The sequence below is a fragment of the Phyllostomus hastatus genome, unplaced genomic scaffold, assembly GCF_019186645.2.
Source record: "Phyllostomus hastatus isolate PE091 unplaced genomic scaffold, TTU_PhHast_1.1 phas_contig_86, whole genome shotgun sequence".
NCBI lineage: Eukaryota > Metazoa > Chordata > Mammalia > Chiroptera > Phyllostomidae > Phyllostomus > Phyllostomus hastatus.
Genome location: NW_025333977.1, coordinates 44,932,421 through 44,949,824, shown reverse-complemented (window position 1 = coordinate 44,949,824; position 17,404 = coordinate 44,932,421). Strand labels below are relative to the sequence as shown.

At 35.7% G+C, this 17,404-nt stretch overlaps 1 protein-coding gene across 2 annotated transcripts in view; it reads left to right on the top strand.

Annotated features, from left to right (window-relative positions):
• Positions 1–481: 481 nt before the first annotated feature.
• Positions 482–17,404, top strand: part of PLSCR4 (phospholipid scramblase 4) — a 53,702-nt gene continuing 36,779 nt past the window's right edge. Inside the window, exon 1 of one of the 2 annotated variants that reach the window (XM_045851970.1) lies at positions 482–680. The gene's annotated coding sequence lies outside the window, so the exon portion shown is untranslated. The remainder of the gene's footprint in view (positions 681–17,404) is intronic. The other variant, XM_045851971.1, reaches the window with a different exon arrangement.

Genomic DNA, 17,404 nt, shown 5'->3' with positions numbered 1-17,404 from the left:
TGGTCTGCTCTGATTCTGTAGAAAAGAAAACAAAAACCCTGGGCCTGAGTCCAGTATTTCCAGCCAGCCTTGTAAGGCCAAGGCCAGTTCTCAGCCAAGGGCAAGGCGTGGGAGCAGATGAGAACCAACAGGGCCTCTTGACAGAGTAGTTTCTTCTCATCCTTTCAGAGCTCATGGAGCTTCTGACAGAGCCCTTCCTCGAGGGCTCTGGAACCTTCCGGTCCCTGATAAGAGGCCAAGGTAGACTTACGCTATTTCTTCTAGTCACTGCACATTAGAGCAGAGACTAGTTGACTTTTCTTCACTACCTTCTCCCTCTCACCTTCTGTTTGGAAGCCGACCTCAGGGGAACCGCTGGCTCTCGGAGCTGGGCGGAGTCCGAGCCGGGGGCCCTGGGCCCAGATACGCCAACCCTAGCAGAGTCCACCCGCACCGCCCACTCCCCCGCGGGCTCTAGTTTCTTTTTGTTGGGAACACCCTCCCCTTTCTCTCGCTTTCCCCGCCCCCTTCTCTCTCCTCCACGAAGAAAGTTAGACCCCAGGCCTGGTGGCGTGGTGCTGATCGGACTGCGGGCTTGGCGGTGAGCGGTGAGCGGGGCGGAGCGCACGGCGCCGCCGCCGCAGCCTCAGGTGGCTGCCAAAGTTCCCGGCAGTCGGGCGCGAGCCCAGCCCGCGGTGGAGGTAGGGGCCCCGCACGAAGGCTGTTGGGGAGCAGGCTGGACCCGAGAGGAATGCGCTAGAGATCTGGCTGCGTGCCCGGCCTCCCTGGCCCCATCTGGCTGCCCCTGCGGGGGGAAGGCGCGAGGCTTTGGGCGCGGTGCTTCCTTGGCCCTAGGCGCGGCTCTGTCCAAAAGCTGGTACCGCCTGAGGGGCTCCTTTGGGTCTCGCGGGAATTCTCTCCGCGCAGCCCTCACGGAGTTGGGCCCGGAGGAAAGGCAGTAAAAAGGCTTTATAGTCACTTCTTTACTCCGAGGGGGGGGGGGGGGGGGGCGGGGGTTGGGCAGGCTGGGTTCCAGGAGAGGCCCGTTCTCAATTGGGAAGCGACATGATTCGTTTGGGTGCACTTGCTTTGTTTCTATAATATATATGTATCTATTTCAAGACTTAGATTTTTTCCTTTATTTTCCGGTCTTGTTTATCTTCTCTTAGGCTATACAATTTAACTGATTTTTTTTATTGTTGACACTATTACAGATGCCCCGTTTCCCCAACTCTCCCCTTCCTCCTAACCTTCATCACAGTGTAGTCCGTGTCCATGGGCTATGCATATATGCATATATGTTCTTTGACTAATCTCTTCCAGTCCCCCCAACTCCCTCTCGTCTGAGATCCGTCCTTCTATGCCAGTATCCAGGCCTCTGGTTTTATTTTGTCAGTTTTTGTTCATTAGAGTTCACATGTGAGTGAGATCATATGGTGTTTGTTTTTCTCTGACTGGCTTATTTTGTTTAGCATAATAATCTCCAGGTCCATCCATCTGTCGCAGAGGGTGAGTTTCTTCTTTTTTACAGCCACTAGAATTCCAGTATGTAAATGTATCACTGCTATTTTATCCACTCATCTACTGATGGGCACTTGAGCTTTTAACAGACCTTGGCTATTGTAAATAATGCTGCCACTATGAACATAGGAGTGCATATATGCTTTCTGATTAGTATTTTGAGATTCTTAGGATATATATATTCCCAGAAATTGGATTGCTGGGTCAAAAAGCAGTTCCATATTTAATTTTTTTGAGGAAACTCCGTACTGTTTTCCACAGTGGCTGCACCAATCTGCATTCCCACCAACAGTGCACTACAGTCCCCTTTTTTCCACATCATCGCCAGCACTTATTTGTTGATTTATTGATGATAGCCATTCTGACAGGTGTGAGGTGATATTTACATTACACATTTGAAATGAAGCCACTAAAACTATAATACAGTGATGTTGATTTCCCACCTAACTAAAAGGGTATGGATTCAGTACTTTAAAATTGGGTGTTGCCACAATTGGAATAGACCAAAACCCTCTATCTATGTGTCTCACATGGTTGTCTTGAAAACAGTAGCATCATTTCCAAAAAATTTGGAAAAGCCAAAACTGTCCATCATCATACTTTGACAGTGTTATGAATTTTATAGGTCAGTGACATTAGGCAAAAGAGCATGCATGGTATATTCAAAGGTGGAATAATATATAGTATTAAAACATTTGATAGCTCTAAATGTTCTAACTTGGAAATATGTTCAAAGAATATACATTAAAACACACCAAAAAATAAAATAAATGGAAACACAGAGGATATGTGTGTGTGTGTACATACACAGTAATAACATTTTGTAAATAAAGACTGAATTATATACATTCATGTTCTAATACATATTGTTTCATGTATGTTTATAAGGAAAAATGATTTTGTAGTAGGAAAAATAATAAAACACTAAATAAAGATACTGAGAGTATGATTAGTAATTTACAAAAAATAATTTCTGGATTATTATTTGTCATTCACTGTAGAAGAAATGTTTTATTCACAAAGCTTTCCATATTCTTTTCATTTACTTTCTCTTTGAATTCCTCTTTCAGCTTCTTTCTTTGAAAATACCTTTCTCTCCTTTAATATTGCTATGATGTTTCATGTAGGCACAGAGTTGAAAAGTTTTGCCTGAAGGGTTTCACAATCTGTTAACTTCTTTATAAACAAGAAATTCAGGACTGTTCATATTCTATCTATATTTTAGCAGCATTGTTCTAAAAGTATTCATTCTTCAGAGTGAGGGAGAGATGCTAGTCTTTAAAAAGAAATCATTTAAAACAACTACAAAAATTACAGAATGCATGGCAAAAATGAAGTAAATATAAAAGACAAATTTTGAAAAAAATTCATAAAATAAAGTTCTGATACCATTTATATAAACAACACAAAAAAATTTAAGAAAACTAGCACACAGGAAAATTGACAAATGACAGTCAATTCTCAGAAATGAACATGCAAATGTCATTTATTATTAAAATTATTGGGATGACATTAGTTAATAGGATCATAGGTTTCAAGTATACATTTCTATGACACATGATCTGTATATTGCATTGTATATCCACCAACGAAACATCTATCTTTTATCACCATGTATTTGGCCTTCTTTATCTTTTACTACTCTCCCATCCCATTCTCTCTGGTAAACACAATACTGTTGTCTATGAATTTCAGTTTTATATCCCACACATGAGTGAAATCATATGGTTCTTAGCTCTTTATGATTGACTGATTTCCATTGGCATAATATTCTCAAGATCCATCCATGTTGTCGCAAATAACAGCATTTCATATTTTCTTATGGCCGAGTAGTATTCCATTGTGTGTATGTACCACGTCTTCCTTATCCAAACTTCTACCAAAGGACACTTTGGTTGTCTCCATGTCTTGGCTACTGTGAATAATGCTGCAATGAACATAGTGGTGCATATATTTTTCTGAGTAAATATTTTCAAGGTTTTTTTGGTAGATACCCAGAAGAGGGATTGCTGGCTCATATGGTAACTCTATTCTTAATTTTTTGAGGAACTTGCATACTGTTTTCCATAGTGGCTGTACCAGTTTACATTCCTACCAGCTGTGAATGATGGTTCCTTTTTCTCCACAACCTCTCCAATACTTGTTATTACCTGTCTTTTTGGTAACAGCCATTGTAACAGGTGTAACAGTGGTATCTTACTGTAGTTTGGATTTGCATTTCCCTAACAGCTATTTAAGTTGAGCATCTTTTCATATATCTTTTGGCAATTTGTATGTCTTCTTGGGAGAAGTGTCTGTTTGGGTCTTCTGCCCATTTTTTAATTGGATTGTTTGTTTGGTGGTGAGTTGTATGAGATTTTTATATATTTTGTATATGTTGGAGCTGTTTGCAAGTATCTCCCATTCAGTTGGTTGCCTTTTTTGTTTTGTTGTCAGTTTGTTTTGCTGTGCAGAAGCTCGTTAGTTTGATATAGTTCCATTTGTTTATTTTTGCCTTCACTTCTCTTGTCTTTGGGGTCAAATTCATAAAATGTTCTCTACCATCAAGGTCCATAAGTTTAGTGCCTTTGTTGTTTTCTATGCAATTTATTGTTTCAGATCTTATGTTTAGGTCTTTCATCCATTTTGAATTAATTTTTATATTGTGGCACAAACTATAGTCTAGTTTTATTCTTTTGTGTATGACTTTCCAATTTTCCCAGCACCATTTATAGAGTACATTTTCTTTTCTCCATTGTGTGTTTTTGGCTCCTTTGTCAAAAATTATTTGCCCATATTCATGTGGTTTTATTTCTGTCTCTCAATTCACTTCCATTGGTTTGTGTGTTTGTTCTTCTGCCAATCCCATGCTCTGTAGTACAATTTAAAGTCACACATCTGGCTTCTTTTTTCTCAGCATTGGTTTGGCTATTTAAGGTCTTTTGTAGTTCCATACAAATCTGATGTGTTTGTTCTATTTCTTTAAAAAGTGTCATTGAGATTTTAATGTGGATTGTATTAAATCTGTTTATTATTTTAGTCATTGTTTTAGGTAACATGGCATCTTAACCATGTTGATTATTTAAGTCCATGGACTTAGAATATCAATTCCATTTTATTGTGTCTTTTCCAATCTCTTAATAATGTTTTGTAGTTTTTAGTATATAGGTCCCTCACAGCCTTTATTCCTAGGTATTTTATTCTTTTGGTTACATTTAAAAAGGAATTGTTTTTTCATTTCTTTTCCTGAAATTTTATTGTTAGTATACAGGAAAGCAGTATACTTTCTGCTACAGAAAGTACAGTGGATTTTTGTGTGTGTGTGTCCTGAAACTGTACTTTATTTATTTATTTTTTGTAATTATTTTTTTCTGGAGTCTTTAGGGTTTTCTATATACAGAATCATGACAGCTACAAAAAGTGATGCTTTTATTTCTTCATTCCTAATCTGGATGTCTTTTATTTCTTTCCCTTGCCTGACCGTTCAGGCTAGGACTTCCAGAACAATGATGAATGAGTGGTAAGAATGGGCATCCTTGTATTGTCCTGATTTTAGAGGAAAGCTTTCAGTTTTTCACCATGCGGTATAAGATTAGCTGAGGGCTTGTCATACACCTTTATTATGTTGAGGTACTTTCCTTCTATGCCCATTTTATTGACTGTTCTACATAAACGGATGTTGTATCTTATCAAATGCTTTTTCTGCATCTATTGCTAAGATCATATGATTTACCATTTGTTTTGTTAAAGTGGTGTTTTACAATGATCACTTTCCATATGTTGAACCATCCTTGTGCCCTTGGAATGAATCCCTCTTGATCGTGATGTATTATTGTTTTAATGTATTTTGTTTAGGGTTTTTGCATCTGTATTCATCAGATGTATTGGTCTATAGTTTGTGTGTATGTGTGTTATCCTTGCCAGGGGTTAATATCAGGGTTGTGTTGGCCTCATAAAACATTAGGAAGTATTTCCTCTTCTATTTTTCAGAAGAGTTTGAGAAGAATAGGTGTCAAATCTTCTTTGAATGTTTGGTAGAATTCACTAGTGAAGACATTTGGTCCTAGACTGCTATTTTGAGGGGAGATTTTGATGGTGTTTTCAATTTCCCCACTGCTGATTTAGCTTTTCCAGTTCTTCATGAGTCAGTCTAGGAAGGTTATGAATTTTAGGACTTACCCATTTCTTCTAGGTTATTGAATTTGGTGACAAAGTCTTTTGTAGTATTCTAACATGATCCATTGTATTTCTATATAATGTCTATAGTCACTTCTTTTTCTTTTCTGATTTTGTTTATATGAGTCTTTTTTCTTTTTTGCTTAGTGAGTCTAGCCAGGGGTTCATCAATTTTATTAATCTTTTCAAAGAACCAGCTCTTTGTTGTATTAATTTTTTGTAGAGTCTTTTTGTTCTCTATTTCATTCGATTCTGCTGTAAATTTTTTCTTTTTTGTTTTTATTTGTTTCATTTAAAAAAATTATATATTTTTTCCTTTGTGTTTGCTTGCTTAATTCTTACTACTTTCTTTCTCCTGCTGACTTTGGGTTGCTTTTATTCTTTTCCTAGTTCTTTAAGATGTAATGCTAGTTTGTTTACTTGGGCTTTCTCGTTTCTCTTTTTTTTTCCTTTTTTAAATTTTTAATCATTTTTTATTTTTCAGTTAGAGTTGACATATGATATTATATTAATTTCAGGTGTACACCTTAGTGAGTAGACATTATATAACTTAGTAAATGATCATCCTGATAAATCTTTCACCCACCTGACACCATACATAGTAGAATATTAGTGAGTATATTCCATATGATGTGCTTTACATCTCCATGACTGTTCTGTAAAAACCAATTTAAACTTCTTAATCCCTTTACCTTTTTCACCCATACTCTCAACCATCAAAATGTTCTCTGTATCTATGCATCTTTTTTGTTCTACTTGTTCACTTACTTTGTTTTTTAGATTCAGTTGCAAATTATGTGTCTATTGCCATTTTATTGTTCATATATTTTATCTTTTTTTCTTCTACTTAAAAGAGATCCTAACATTTTATGTAATAGTGGTTTTGTGGTGATGAACTCCTTTAGCTTTTTCTTATCTAGGAAGCTCTTTTTATGTCCTTCTGTTCTAATGATAGCTTTGCCGGGTAAGTATCTTGTAGGTTCTCCTTACTTTTGATCACTTTAAACAGTTCCTGCCACTTCCTTCCAGCCTGCAAAGTTTCTATTGAGAAATCAGCTGACAGTTTTATGGGAACTTCCTTGTAGGTAACTTACGGTTTTTCTCTTGCTGCTTTTAAGATTCATTCTTTGTTTTTAATTTTTGGCATTTTAATTATGATGTGTCTTGGTGTGGGCCCCTTAGAGTTCATCTTGTTTGGGGCTTTGTGTGCTTCCTGGACTTGTATGTGTACTTACTTCACCAGGTTAGAGAAGTTTTCTGTCATTATATGTTAAGATAGGTTTTCAATTTCTTACTCCCTTTTCTTTTTTGGCACCCCCATGATGTGAATGTTGGTACACTTGAAGTTGTTCCAGAGTCTCTGTCTTCATTTTGTTGGATATTTTCCCTGTTCTGATTAGGGTTTTTTGCTTACTTATATTCCAAATTACTGATTTGATTTTTGGCTTCTTTGGCTCTACTGTTTATTTCCTGTAAATTATTCATTTCAGTTAGTGTATGCTTCCCTTCTGACTGGTTCCTTTTTTATGGTTTCTATGTCCTTTTTCATGCTGTTGAAGTTCTCACTATCTTCATGAGCATCCTTTCAAATACTGTTTTGAACTCTGTATCTGGTAGTTTGCTTTCCTCATTTCATTTAGTTCTTTTTCTGGAATTTCTCCTTTTCTTTCATTTGGGACCCAATTCTTTGTCTTCATATTTTGGCTGCTTCCCTATGTTTGTTTCTATGTATTAGGTAGAGCCACACTTGGTAGAGGTGGCCACAATCTAACTTTAAAACATTTTATAATTCCAAATACCCCATGCCCAAAACAGTTATTCCATACTCCTGTCACTCTTCCTCCAGCCCCTTGCAAACCACTAATCTACTTTATCTCTTTATAGACTTGCCTCTTCAGGATAGTTCATACAATGGGATCATATGATATGTGATCTTTTGCAACTGATATCTGACATTGTTCACTTAGCTAATGTTTTCAAGGTTCATTCAGGTTATAACATGTATCAGAACCTATTACCTTTTACGGCTGAATAATATTCCATTATAGGGGTATATCACATTTTAAAATTTGTCCATTCATCAGTTGATGGACATTTGAGTTGTTTTCATTTTTTGGCTATTTTGAGTAATGTTGCTATGAACAAGTTTTATGACAGTGTTCATTTTCATTTCTCTTGAGTATGTACCAAAGAATAGAATTGCTGGGTCATATGTTTAATTGTACAAGCCATATTAAACTCTGTTTAATCTTTCAAGGAACTGCCTGACTATTCCATAGTAGCTGCACCACTTTACATTCCCACCAGCAGTGTATGAGGCTTTTAATATCTCCACATATTTGCTAACACTTGTTACTTTCAATTATAGCTGTCCTAGTGTGAAAAGTAACTAGTTATAGTTTTGATTTGTGTAGCCTTAATGACTGATAATATTGAGAATCTTTTTATGTCCTCATGGGCCATTCATATATCTTCACTTTGGAGAAGTGTCCACATCCTTTGGCCATTTTTCAATTGTGTTATTTGTCTTTATTACTGAGTGCTGAGTAAAAGTCCCTCATCGGATACATGATTTGCAAATATTTTATCCCACTCTGAGTTAGTTATTTTTACATTTTCTTGATGGTAGTCCTTGAACTACAGACCTTTTTAATTTTGATGAAGTCCAATGTATTGATTTCTAGTTGTGTTGCTTATGCCAGTAGTGTCATGTTAGTGAAACCATTGCCTAACCCCAGGTCATGAATATTAATTCCTATGTTTTCTTCTGGGATTTCTTATTTTACATTTTACATTTGGATTTATGTTCCATTTTTATTTCATTAGTTTGCATGGGATGTTGTAGAGGTCCAAATTTATTCTTTTGTGTGTAGAGATATAGTTTTCCCAGCACTGTTTGTTGGAAAGATTGTTTCTTCCTATTAATGGTTGTGGCAGAGAATTCTGTTCTCTTGGTCTATATGCCTATTTTAGGTCAGTACTACACTGTTAGGATTACTGTAGCTTTGTAGCTCAGAAGAGTGGGTCCTCCATCTTTCTTCTTTGTTTTCAAGATTATTTTGGCTATTATGTTTCCTTTTGTTACTGAATGAATTTTATGTTTTCTTGTCAATTTCTAGAAAAAGGCAACTTGGATTTTGATAGGGAGTATGTTGAATCTATATGTGAATTTGGGGAATATTGCCATTTAATATTAAGTTGTCTGATCCATGAACTTGGGATGTCTTTCCTTTTATTTAAATTTTCAATTTCTTTCAAAATTTTTATAGTCTTTAATGTACAAGTCTTACACTTTTTTTGTTAAACTTATTCCTCGGTATTTTATTCTTTTTGATACTATTGTAAATGGAATTGGCTTCTTTGTATTATTCATTACCAGTCTATAGAACACAATTGATTTTTGCATATTTATATTGTGTTTTGCTACATTACTGAACTTGTTTCTTACTTCTGATAGTAGATTCCTTAGGAAGTTCTATATACAAGACATGTCACATTTTTTTTTTATGTCCAGTGGATGGATGCTTTTTAATTCTTTTTTTTTAAACCTAATTGTCCTGGCCAGAACCCAGAGTACAATAAGATAAAAGTGACCACTATATCTTGTCTTCTTTTTGTTCTTAGAGGAAAAGGATCTAGTCTTCCTCCACTGAGTCTGATGTCAGTTGTGAGGCATTTTTTAAGTGCCTTTTATCAGATTAAGGAAGTTTCATTTGATTTCTAGTCTATTGGCTTGGGGAGTTTTTTATTTTTTTTAATTGTGAAAAGGTAATGAATTCTGTCAAATACACTTTCTGCATCTATTAAGCTGATCATATGTTTTTATCTTCATTTTATTGTTAAGTCATTTATTCATTTTTGTATATTAAACCAATATTTTATTACTGGTATAAATCCCATTTGGCCACAGTGTATAATCTCTTTTATATGTTGTTGGATTCAGTTTCCTAGTTTTGTTGAGGATTTTTGTGTCTGTCTTTATAAGAGGTATTACTGTAGCTTTCTTTTCTTGTGATGCCATTGCCTGGTATTGATATCATAGGCATAGAGACAAATATAATGTTTGGGATGTGTTTACTCACATTGTTTAGACAAGTTTGTGATGGATTTGTATTTATTATTAGGTGCTTGGTAGAATTCACCAATGAAGTCATCTGTGCCTAGGTTCTCTGTGGGAAGTATTTTGAATATGAATTCAGTCTCTTTCTGATTCTGTTTGTGTTTTCTGTTTGGGTTTGATTCTGTTTGGGTTTTCTATTTCTTTCGTCACTTTTGTTCATTTATGTCTTTCTAATAATTTTTTATTTCATCTAGTTAATCTAATCTTTTGACATATTATTCCCTTATAATTCTTTTTTAATGTAGGTATGATTCATTTTTATTGTTTTAGTAATTTGCGTCTTCTTTTTTTTTTCTTAAGTCTAGCTGAAAGTCTGTTTTGTTGACCATTTCAAAGCAACAACTTTTGATGTCATTTACTTTTTCTATTTTCTATTTTATTTCTTCCTAATCTTTACTATTTCTTTTGCCTGTTTTTCCCCTTTTTAAAAAAATGTATTCATTTTAGAGAGAGAGAGGAACATCAATTGGTCATTCCACTTATTTGTGCATTTATTAGTTGATTCTTGTATGTACCCTGAGACTGTACACTGAGACTGGAGATTGAACCACGTACTTAGTGTGTGGGGAGGATGCCCTAACCAACTGAAATAACTGGACAGGGCTCTTTATTTGTTTGTCTTTAAATGTTTATTTATTGATTGATTTGAGACAGAGACACGCACATCAATTTGTTGTTCCCTTATTTATGTATTCACTGGTTAACTCTTGTATGTGTCCTGTCCCAGGATTTAACCCACAATGTTGGCATATCAGGAGGATGCTCTGACCCACTGAGCTACCCAGCCAGAGCTGCTTACTTTGGTTTTATTTTTAAGATAGAAGGTTGGGTTACTGATTAGAGAACAACTTTTTTTAAACGTGCATTCATAGCTATAAATTTGCCTCTACACATTGTGTTAGCTGCTTCTCATAAGTTTTTGGCATTTTATTTTTTTAGTTTCATTAAGCTCAAACTAACTTTCTTTGTGAATTTTGGAAGGTTGTTATTTAATTTCCACATATGGTGAATTTCCAAAATTTTGTTTTGTTGTTCACTTCTACATTTTATTCCATTGTTTTCAGAGAACATTTTACATGAATTCAGTCTTTTATAATGTATTGAGGTTTGTTTCATAGACTGGCACATGCTTGATCTTGTGGAATGTTCCATGCACTTGAGAAAAATATATCCTGCTACATTTGGGTGCAATTTTATACAGATGACTATTAGGTTTAGATAGTTCATAAAAATGTTCAAGTCTTCTGTTTCCTCACTGGTTTCCTGCCTAGGGGGTCTGTGTACTATTGAAAATGGGATATTGAAGTCTCAAACTATTATTTTTGAATTGCCTATTTTCTCTTCAATTGTGCCATTTTGTTTGTTGTATTTTGAGACTCTTATCTGTGTGTGTATATGTGTGTGTGTGCACGTGTATATACATTTGTATGTATATTGTATATATGTATATGTGTATATGTTTCTATATTCATGTATATGTATATACATATGTGTTTGTGTATATACATGCACGTGTATATGTTTATGTATATGTTGTGTATATGTATGTATACACATATGTGTGTGTATATGTAATATATATTACACTTTTCTGATGAATTAAGCCTTTTATCTTTATGAGATAATCTTTTTCTGTCTCCTGTAATATTTTTGTCTTAAAGTCTATTTTATCAGAGATTACTATAGCCACTACTTTTTGGTTAGCACTTACGTGATATATACCTTTTTAATTCTTTTACTTTCAACCTATTTGGTTTCTAATCTAAATTGTGTCTCTTGTACACAGCATATATATGGATTACATTAAAATTTTTTTAATCTATTCATCTAGTCTCTGCCTTTTGATTGGATTGTTGAATCCATTCCCCTTGAAGTAATTATTACTAACAAGATAGGATTTATGTCAGAATTTTGCTACTTGTTTTCTGTATGTCTTGCATTCCAGCTTCTTTTACATGTTTACATGATATATTTTTTTCATCTTTTCCCTGCAGCCTATTTACACATTACATTTGAAGTGAGTTTCTTTTAGAGGGCAAGTAATTAGGTCATTAACTGTCTTCTTTATGGATATTTGAATCTTTTTCGTGGTGTTTAGTCTGTTATTATGTTTTCAATTGTATCTTTGTAACTAGTGTTTTTAGTGGTTGATCTAAACATTATAGTATATGTACTTAACTTTTCAGAGTGTTTTCATGATTTATATTTTACCACTTAAAGTGGAATATAGAAATATTACCATCATATAGGTCTCTTTACACCTATAAACTTATGTTGTAGTTGTCTATGTCTTAAATTGACATATGTTGCAAACCACCTTGGACAATATTAATATTTTTTGCCTTCAATTATCAAACTTACTTTAAATAATTTAAGAAGAGAAGACCAGTATTTGATTATATGGATATTTACCATTGTTATTTTTCATCATTCCTGATGTTCCAAGTTTCTTTCTGCTATTTCATTTCCCTTACATATGTAAGCTTTCTTTTTTAATTCCTTTTCAGCATATCAGATGGCAACAAATTCTATTAGTTTTACTTTATACTGTAATGTTTTTATTTCTTCCCTATTGTGAAGGGCATTTTTACTTGATATAGAATTCTGGGTTGATTGTTTTCTTTCAGCACTGAAAAAACAATTTTTTGAACATCATGATTATCTGATGATAAATTCACAATCATTGTAAGTCTTCATCTCTAAGTAATGTATTGTTTTCTGTGGATGCTTTTGGGATTTTTTTATTCACCTTTTTATTTTCTAGCAATTTGTTTATAATGTGTAAGGAAATGGATATCTTAACTTTATCCTGACTGAGGTTCAGTGAGCTTTACATGTCTATTGTTTATGAGGGGTGTTTTTTTTTTTTTGCCAAATTTGAAAACATTTCAGCTATTATTTCTTTAAATATTTTTTCTATTCTTCACTGTTTCTCCTGTTTTTCAGAGACCCTGATAACATAACTGTTAGGACCTTTGGTGTTGTTATGGACATGGAAAACTGTGGTGATTGCTGTGGGGGGAGGTGGGTATAAGGGGACTAAATAGTAATGGAAAATACATAATAAAGATTATATATTTAAAACAGAACCTTTGGTATTATCCCACAGATTCCCCCAGTCAGATTTTGCTGACTTTTTTTTTCAATAATTTTTCTCCACGTTCTTCAGGCTGGGTAATTTTTATTGACCTGTCTTCAAGCTCAGTAACTTTTACCATGTAAAATCCATTTTTCTATTGTGCATATCTAGTGAATTTCACATTTTATTTATTTTCTAAAATTTCCATTTGCTTTACATCTTGAATTCTATGAGACACCTTTAGCCTTTCCATTTCCTCCCCTTTGGAACATTTTTTAATAGCTGCTTTACATTTTTTTGTCAGATAATTTCAACATCAGTGTCATCTTGGCTTTGTCTTATTTTGAGTTTTCCTTCCATATGAGTTGAGACTTTTCTGGTTCTTTGTATACCAAGTAATTTTTTAGTGTATCATGGTCATGTTAACAATTATGTTATTATGAGATTTTGAGTCTTGTTTAGTTGCTATGGAGAGAATTGTTTTTCTTGTTTTAGCAGGCAGTGACCCAGTTGGGTGAAGGTCACAAGTTCTGACAAGCCTTCTATGTGTGGTAATTTCACTGTCAGGTTAGTTTTCAAAGTCTTTGCCATGCTCTTTAGGTCTCTCTTGTATGTATGTAATCCAGTGGATAGTCTGAGATGTGGCCAGTAGTCTCTCTTACTTCAGCTCTCAAAGAGTTTGTTAGGATAAGATGTTTAGGATCAAATCTATGCATGCACCATTCAGGGATGTGCTGAAAGTTCATAGATAACTTTTCTGAAGCTTCTTCACCATCTTCTTACCAATATTCTGGGCCTCTCCTTTTCAGTTCTCAAACTAGAAAAATTAGGTTTTATATACCTTTTCCTGCTATATACTTCCTGCTATATACACAAATTTATTTGCATTCAAGATCAAGTCATAAGATGGCAGAGAGAAAAATAAAAGCAAGGAGGCAGGTAGAGTTTACCCTATCATCTTAGTATCACAGCCCCTTGTATCCAGATTTCCCTCCTTTAGAATTCTCGAGACCTTTGAGCATTGTTTTGATATAACCACTTCTTTCTCCACCGGGGACATGAAGGAATGGAGGAAAAGAAAAAAAAATATTGGGGAGTTATCCAACTGTTTCCAAGCTTTAGGAATTCTGCTTTCCCGCTGCTCAAGCCAGAATCAGAGGGCTTCTCCTGGAGCTCTCTCTGCATATGGTGCCCACTGTTGTGTTTCATGCTGCCTTGAAATAGTATCAGGTTGGGGGAACCAGAGAAAAATTAGAAAACTGATTCTGGTTAGGTGGTACTTCCAATTCTGGTCTTCTTCCCCTATGCTCTTGCTATTGTTTAATTTCCAGGGTTTCATAAAGCTACCCAAAGTTTTTGTCTAGGTTAATTAATTGCCTTATGGGAGAGACAGGGTGGTATAGATTTACTGTGGCTTAACCAGAACTAGAACATGTGATCTATTATGAATTTTGTTTCTCTAGGTTGGTAGGTAATTTCTTTTTAAGTTAGGCATCTATTTTAAAAACCTTACAAAAAGGAAGGTAGAAGGGCCTATTTTCATATTATAGGGTATAGTGGTAAGGCAAGCTGCGTAATTTGGGACAATGAGAGGGTATTGGGACAGGAGAAAGGGCAGCAAAGTTGCAAAAGGTCATTTTCAGGGGGGTTAAAATAGTAACCTGACCTGTGATTTTGGCATTTGAACTATAGTTTGCCCAGTTTATAAAATTCTTTGCTTCTCTTCTTTGCGCGTGTAATGAAAATTATAATATCTACCTCACTCAAAATATATAAAGTTCCTGGGACCTCAGAGAAAATTAGTAATTGGTATTTAAATCTGAAACCCAACAAAAAAGATTTTTAAGGATATTATATCAGTTTATTTAGGGTCTTAATTAATCAGTAGGTAACTACACAGCACTATATAGCTAACTGCTCCTTTAAAAACTACTTTATATTTTCTCTAGAAAATATTAAAATTTTTTACTTAGAAGAATGATGTTTTCTATTTGACCTCACTCAAGTTAGTTTTAAATTGAAATGACTGGTTTACCTATTTTTTCCAGCCCTGTGGTTTAGTATATTATATATGTATATAATATACAAATAGTATTATGTATCTTATAAATATATCTAAGTATGTAACATATAAAGTATAGGTAAGTAGTATGTTATAAAAAATAATTTAACATATTCAGTTGCCTCTAAGTAGGAGGATTATAGAAGTTGTATATGGTCAAGATTATTACATTTTATAATTTATTTTATGAGCAGAACAATGTAATAATGTAGACTAATGCAAAAGTGACAAAAACATGGAATTGCTAGGGAACTCTCTTCACATGAATCTACTAACAACCAATAAACTTTTTAAAAAAGATTTTATTTATTTATTGTTCAGAGAGAGGGGAAGGGAAGGAGAAAGGAGAGAAACATCAATCTGTGGCTGTCCTTCACGTGCCCCCTACTGGGGACCTGGCCTGCAACCCAGGCATGATAAATTTATTTTTTATTTTTATTTTACTCTAAATTTATTTAAAATATACACCCTTCCTTTTTTTATCTCAGAGAAACTGGTGCATACAAAGTGCTTAAATCCTGTGGCTTGTTATGATGCAGAATATGTAGGGAGTTATATTCAGAAGAAACAAAAATATGCCCCAACACACAGAAGAGAAATTCAAGCTGTTAGGTGTTTTAAAGAGTTTTTGTTAAATACAATTTAAACATAAAAGGGTTAATCAATAATGGGAACCAGATTCTGATTTGATAATATTGACCACAAGAATAATAATCAGCTCTGGAGCATTGCAGCCTTTTTTACCCATCCTTGCAAAGCTAAGAAATGTAAAAAGAAAAGAACACATAAGCCTAGTGAATTTGCTGGAAAAAAATAGGATTAAACCCTAAATATAAGGGCTTCCGCTCAGGATGGCAGCATAGGTAAGCATGGCTCACCTCTTTGTACAATCACATCAATATTACAACTAAAGTACAAAGAACTATCACTTGGAACCATCATAAATCGAGTTGAATGGAAGTCTGACAACATCAGAATTAAAGAAACCACATGTCCAGATTGGTAAGAGGAGGGCAGAAGTGAAATGAGCTGCTCCCAAATCCATGGGTGGTAGATAAAATTCAGGAGGGATGTCTCTAGAACAAGGAGTCCTGGCCCAACAGCAGCCCCCCCCCCCCCCGCTGAGGGTTCTATTTCCCAGAAAAATTAAGTCCTCATAACTTCTGGCTGCAAAAACAAGTGGGGATTAAGTTGGTAGAAGAAACTTCTGACATCTCAAGAAGTTACTCTTAAAGAACCCACACAGGGACTTAATTCAGACCCAATCCCTTTGAGCTGCAGCACTGGAGTAGCAGCTTGAAAGGCACCAGTAGCATACAGGGAGAAAATGAAATGTGTGGCATCCAAGTGAGAACTGGGGGACAGCTATCTCCTAAATGGAAAGGCAGACAAAGGCTGTTGTCCCTGAACCCTCCACCCACAGAGTCACAGAGCTGGCAGGCTGGTGCCATATGTGAGACTTTATCAACTTGGATAACACTGTTTGTCCTGCCCTGGAGATCGGCAGAGACTCGGTCCATCCCACCCAACTTACAGGCCCATGTAAGCTGCTTATCCATATGAATAACTGGTCTTGGTTCATGCTTCACAAATTCCTAAATCCTCTCATACAAACAACAGCCAGCCTCAGTGAGCCCGCAACTCCCCATACCTGCTAAGTGGCCCCAGGCCCAGTACTAGCAGCATCCAGACTAGATTCACAACTTGGCTTTGCCTGGGAATCTCCAAGCCAAGTACAAGTAGCAGCCATCTCAGATGGCTTATTAGCACAGTCACAGTGACCACAGGTAGAACACAGGTGAGAGCTGACCTTGTGTGGTCAGCACCACTCGGGAAACTCCAGAGCCTGCACACCCAGTGGGCACCTAAAAATCATGTCAGAGGACCACCACCTGGCCCCTGCACAGTTGATTCTGCACAGAGGGCAGAGGTTGGTGGTCAGTAATCGTAGCCAGTACTTGCAGCTGATTGGCCTGAGAAAATTCCTCCCATTAACCTGCTAACAGTAATCAAGTTGCAACCAAGAGGAGGGTATCCTCAGCCCACACAAAAGGCACACCTTGAGTACCCAGTTTCGGTGATGGGGAAACTGCCATTGGACCCTACAGGACACCTACTACATTAGGCTGTGCTGCCAAGACAGGGAGTCATAGCAGCTCTACCTAATACACAGAAACAAACACTGGGAGGCTGCCAAAATGTGGAGAAACATGGCCCAAATGAAAGAGCAGACCAAAACTCCAGAAAAAGAACTAAACAAAATGGAAATAAGCAATCTATCAGATGCAGAGTTCAAAACACTGGTTATACGGATGCTCAGTTAACTTAGTGAGGACCTCTGCAGCATAAAAATGATCCAGTCAGAAATGAAGGATACACCAATTGAAATAAAGAACAATTTACAGGGAATCAACAGTAGAGTGGACGAAGCTGAGAATCAAATCAGCGATTTGTACATAAGGAAACAAAAAATAACCAATCGGAACAC